General features: G+C 37.1%; 1 protein-coding gene across 1 annotated transcript in view; it reads right to left on the bottom strand.

The window, feature by feature from the left end:
* The window catches only part of LOC106872326 (serine/threonine-protein phosphatase 4 catalytic subunit), a 42,660-nt gene extending 36,473 nt beyond the window's left edge, over window positions 1-6,187 (bottom strand). Inside the window, exon 1 of the mRNA XM_014919273.2 lies at window positions 5,892-6,187. The gene's annotated coding sequence lies outside the window, so the exon portion shown is untranslated. The remainder of the gene's footprint in view (window positions 1-5,891) is intronic.
* Between the last annotated feature and the right edge of the window lie 6 nt (window positions 6,188-6,193).

Below are 6,193 nucleotides of genomic sequence, written 5' to 3'. Positions count from 1 at the left end.
ATATATATATCAGGAGTGGCTGTGTGGTAAGTAGCTTGCTCATCAACCACATGGTTTCGGGTTCAGTCTTCTACTATAGCCTCGGGCCGACCAAAGCCTTGTGAGTGGATTTGGTAGACGGAAACTGAAAGAAGCACTTCGTATATATGTGTGTATGTGTGTGTGTGTGTGTATGTATGTGTGTATATGTTTGTGTGTCTGAGTTTGTTCCTCCAACATCGCTTAACAATCGATGCTGGTGTATTTACGTTCCCGTAACATAGCGGTTCGGCAAAAGAGACCGATAGAATAAGTACTAGGCTTACAAAGAATAAGTCCTGGGGTCAATTTCTTTGACTAAAAATCCCTTTAAGGCAGTACTCCAGCATAGCTGCAGTCAATGACTGAAACAAGTAAAAGAATAAAAGCATATACAGTGTCCTCACTCCCAGACCAGCTGGTTTAACCCTTTTGCATTCAGATTACTGTCAAATGTTCTGCTTATTTATTCACACTGTCTTGAATTAATCATGCATCGTCTTGTAGCTTCAAAGGTGCACCTGGCTCTAGTCATCTGTTGTGGGATGGTTTCTACAGCTGGGTGCCCTTCCTAATACCAACCACTCTACAGAGTGTACTGGGTGTCTTTTACGTGTCACCAGCACTGGTGACACGTAAATCATAATTTCACTCAGCTTGACAGGTCTTCTCAAGCACAACAAATCGCCAGAAGTCTCAGTCACTTGTCATGGCCTCCGTGAGACTCAACAGCCGAAGATCATATTTCACCACCTCATTCCACAGATTCCCTCCACAATTAGAGATTAGCAACCCTTTAGAATATTTAAAACAACAGAAGTGCATCTGCAGCATACAATGTCCCCTCACAGTCTGCCTTTAGTCCTACCACATCACTTGTGAACCCTACACTGTACACCATATGGTATTCTTATCTACTCCTTTTCTGCATATCAAACATGGCCAACTAAAACTTGTCTTTCTTAGGTTTATTTTCATGAATCTCATTGGTAGGCTTTATTTCCACATTTGGAATTTCTTTACAGGTTCAGCGGTGAGAATTAGGTCATCAGCATACAGTAGTTCCCACAACATCTAAGTTTTAAACTTCCCTGTCATGGCTAGAAGTGTGGACATCTACATCATCTTTCCATGCTGGCATGGGTTAGATGGTTTCACTGGAGCTGGTAAGCTGCACCAGGCTCCAGTCATCTGTTTTGGCTATATTTCTACAACTGGATACCCTTCCTAACATCAACCACTCTACAGAGTGTACTGGGAGTCTTTTATGTGTCACTGGCACAGGTGCCTTTTAAGTGTCACCTGCACATTAAATTCCTCACTGAACTCTAATACTTTGCTAATACTGCCCTTGCTGACAGTATTTCTGTATATGGCTTGCATAGCTGTCATACCAAACCATACCAAGTTTTCATAGCAAATACCAGACTACAAAATGTGTTACCTGTCCAAGGCCTTCTCCAGATTGGCAAATGCTTGATATAGTGGTTCACTCATGGCAAATAACTTTGGTTAATGCCTCTCTAGGAAGATGGTATTAGTAGTGTCCTGCCCTGGCTCATACCTCCAACTGCACTGTATCTAATTCCATTCCTAATCAGTTGTGCTCTAAAGTTTTACTATTACTTTTATAATATGGTCCATCAATTAGATGCCTCTGCAGTGGCTTCTTCCTAGAGGATCTCCTTTGCCCTTCTACCATTTGATAATGATGACGTCACAACACTCCCAGTTATTTAGTACGACATCACATTACCAATTAATTAAACAAGTGATTAACACATTTCCTACTTCAAATACTGTCAGTAACTGAGCAACTGCCTGTGATGTTCCAGTTGCTTTCCCCATCTTCATATCCTTAATCTAACTTCTACGTTTTACAGTTCCCAAAATCACTAACTGATCCTCCTGTTGAGTCAGTTTGGAATTGCTCCCCTTCCTTCCATGTGTTCTTCTCATTGTAACATTTCCAAACCACTTCTTCACATCAGTGGAGGCTACTGTGCCGTTATCATTCTGTATACATTCTCCCCTCAAAGATGTTTTGATCCATGCAGAGACACTGTCATTTAGACTCTTTCATTGCTGAACATTGATAAACATCTGCTAATTTCTTTTGCCAAGAATATCTGGCATCTAGCTACCTGATGTCTTTTCTACTATCCACACAAAACCTGTCTCCTAGCTTTTATCTACTGTGTGTATAACTCAACCACCATGTTCACCATCCAACTAGCTGGTACCATCACAGACCATATTCGCAGTTATGCTTTATAATGAGCTAGATGTATATATCATCGTTGTATTAACTAAACTACACCGCTAGCCACAATACGTTTCCTCAAATTATTGGAACTTTCTAATGATGCCATTCTGCTGGCTAGACAGGCAGGCCAATATATATATAATAATAAAAAGTAACAACAACAGAATGCGACCTCGATATTAGATAAATAAGGATTATTTATATATGTTATAAATTAGAACAGTAAAAGGTTATCGTTATAGTACTCGGAGTTTCGAATGTTGGAGCAAAGAGCTACGATACTTTCTTGTCGGAGATTAATGGCAACAGACACTATGAAAAAGCAGTTGAATAAAAGAAGGGAAGTTACTCTAATAGATAGAAAAAGAAAAAAGATAAAAAATACACCCGACCATATTCTCAAAAGACAGATATAAACCTCCTGCGTTCACGTCTACAGATGTACACATTTAGTCAAACATGTATACATACATACACATACACACAAACATATGTACATACTCATACATACACACATATCCACACACATGTATATATGTGTGCGTGTGTGTACGCAACCTTGTCCTCATATACACATAGGTGCTTACAGGCATACACATAACACAATACATACGTATTTAGACGTTTAAATGTATAAATATATACAGACATACATTCACACTCCTGCATATATACAAACATAAGCATATCTGTATAAATGAAGAGGGCGTGCGCATGAAAGTTGCATATATGCACTGGACAGTCTTGCACACATACACAGATATACATACACACACACACATACATAATATATATATATATACATACATATACACACATGTACACACTCACACAATTAAAAATGAAAAAAATGTAAAATTATATATAAAAAATAAAAAATTAATGGAAGTTAAAACATATGGGAAAGCTTGTGCAGGAACATAGTAGAAATGTGGATTCTAGCCATGATCTTGGGGTGTGGGGCAAAACCGTAACAGGTATTTTGTAAGATGTGGACATGATCCAAAAAGTTCAGTTCTTGAATTTAAACATGTAGCCGGCTCCAAGGAACATTTTCAGATGAGTCATCTTTCCATATTACAAAGACTGCACTTGCCACTAATGCTGGTATAAGATTTACACTTGGCTAAGATCTTCCAGTAAATCTTGTAGTTGACACCTTGTTCTTTTAAGAACCATATATAACTGGATAATTTGGTAGTTTTTCGTTTATTCCGGTGTCTGAAGCTTAAGGTGTGATTGAATCTGAAGTATAGTGATACTAATAACATGGTGTTTCAGCTCATATATAAATATGCCTCAGAGAAATGAATAACTCAAATACATAATATATAACATTTATATACACACACACATATATAATATATAACATTTATATATACATACACACACACACACATATATATATATATATTTATATGTATATAATATACAAGCACAGGAATGGCTGGTGGTAAGAAGTCCTACTGCCTAGCACTTTGGGCAAGTGTCTTCTACTATTGCCTCAGGCCAACCAAGGCTTTGAGTGGATTTGGTAGACAGAAACTGAAAGAAGCCCATCATATGTGTGTGTGTGTGTGTGTGTGGTGTGTAGGGGTCTTTGTCACCCATCACCAATAGACAACTGGTGTTTATGTCCCCGTAACTCAGCAATTCGGCAAAGAGACTGATAGAATAAGTACTAGGATAGAATTGTTTGATTAAAATCCTTCAAGGAGTGCTGAAACAAGGAAACGAATAAAGAATATATAAATATATATATATATATATATATATACACATATATACATATATTTGGCCTTCATGCCGGTGGCACGTAAAAGCACCCACTACACTCTTGGAGTAGTTGGCGTTAGGAAGGACATCCAGATGTAGAAATTCTGCCAAATCAGATTGGAGCCTGGTGTAGCCATCTGGTTCACCAGTCCTCGGTTAAATCGCCCAACCCATGCTAGCATGGAAAGCGGACGTTAAACGATGATGATGATTTGAGAAAATGAGATGACAAAGGAATAAACAATTACCTTATGAGCATCATTAGCTTATTGCTTTTTCGTGTCCTCAAATATTTGATGCTCTGTTTAAGCTATAAAGTGTTAATCAGGCATTCAACTGTGAGCTCACAGCATCTTATAGCCGAAACAGCTGTATGCTAATGAAGTTCAAAAGATAATCGTTTCTTCCTTTGTCCTCTCATTTTCTCATGACCGCTCAGCACTCGACTAACGCTTCGTTCTGAGGCATAAGTATACCGAGTCCTTCACCAAGTTATTAATATATAATCATCATCATTTAACGTCCATTTTCCACACACACACAGGTATAACTATATGATAATGTTTATTTCCCGTTCATAATTCGGGTTCTATTTCACTGTACAGCACCTTGAGCAAGTGCCTTCCATTTCAGCCCCAGGCCGACTAACGAATTGTAAGTAGATCTGGTATATAGAAACTGAAAGAAGCCCATCGATGCCAAATATAGCCATATATATATATATTCTTTATTCGTTTCCTTGTTTCAGCACTCCTTGAAGGATTTTAATCAAACAATTCTACCCTAGTACTTATTCTATCAGTCTCTTTCGATGCATGTGTGCGTATGCGGATACATTTGCACTTCTCAATAAGAATCATGAGCTACAAGCGATGATGGTGTCATTTCACCGGTGAACAAACCAACCACCCGATGGCTTTAAGCCTTCGAAGACGTCGTGGGAAATACAGATCTTATATTTAAAAAGTAGGTGTGGGTTAGCGACAGAAAGAGCATCCAGTAGTAAAAACAATGTCGCAGTAATATATTCACCTTACACATGCTAGCATGGAAAGTCGGACATAAAACACAAACCGTTACACACACACACAACGCAAATCGCTAAATAATACATACGTTACATATTTCTCTTAGTACAAAAGCATATATATATATATATATATATACACACACAGAAGCACATACCCGCATACTAAAATCACATGCCACTTACATTTAAATTCCCAATGCTTATATATATACATGTGCGTGTATATACATATATACTATACACACAGAACCAAATTGGCGTTGTACATACATAAATATACGACGTATTTCTCTCTCCACACGCACAAAACATTTAACAGTCAGTTTGTTGCAAACATACATTCATTCATACGCAAAAGCTTTCTCACTTCATATAGATACAGACAGATAAATAAATAGATAGATAGATAGATGGATGTGCAAATACCATCTACTCGACAAATTTGCGTAACATGTTTTCTAGACATGTAGCGCCAACGAGGGCGCCACTCCGCGGCATTAGACCTAGAAATAAGAAGCAATCAAAGAACCCCAACCACCACCACCACCACCACCACGACTTGTAATTAGAGTGGGGTTTGTAATCCCAGATATACAGGCCAGATGGTCATCGTTGAAATACCTTCGAATGACGGGTCTGATCTGGGGATAAGCAACAACTATACACATCGTATACATAGGTATATATATAACAATTTAAACATACATGTAACAATACATATAGCTAGAATTAAGTTTAAACATTTCAGAAAATCAAAAGTAATTAAAAAAATACAACATTGAATTATATATATATCAATACCTTTGGATAAAGAATACCTTATCTGTCTTCTGTGTTACCACAAAATTGATTCCTTAAATATATATATATATATATATATATATATATTATATATATTATACACCTTTAGTTAAGAGTGTATAAATATAAATATATATACATATATATGTGTGTGTGTGAGAGAGAGAGAGAGAGTGTGTTATACAAGTCAATGCCGTTTGTTTAATATTTTAGTTAAGATTGAAAAATCAATAAGTTTGTAATTAAGGTTCCTCTTGAGTTTCTTTAGGAGAGGCTTATATATATATATATATATATATATA

The sequence above is a fragment of the Octopus bimaculoides genome, chromosome 28, assembly GCF_001194135.2.
Source record: "Octopus bimaculoides isolate UCB-OBI-ISO-001 chromosome 28, ASM119413v2, whole genome shotgun sequence".
Taxonomy (NCBI): Eukaryota; Metazoa; Mollusca; class Cephalopoda; order Octopoda; family Octopodidae; genus Octopus; species Octopus bimaculoides.
This window is presented reverse-complemented; position numbering and strand designations above follow the sequence as displayed.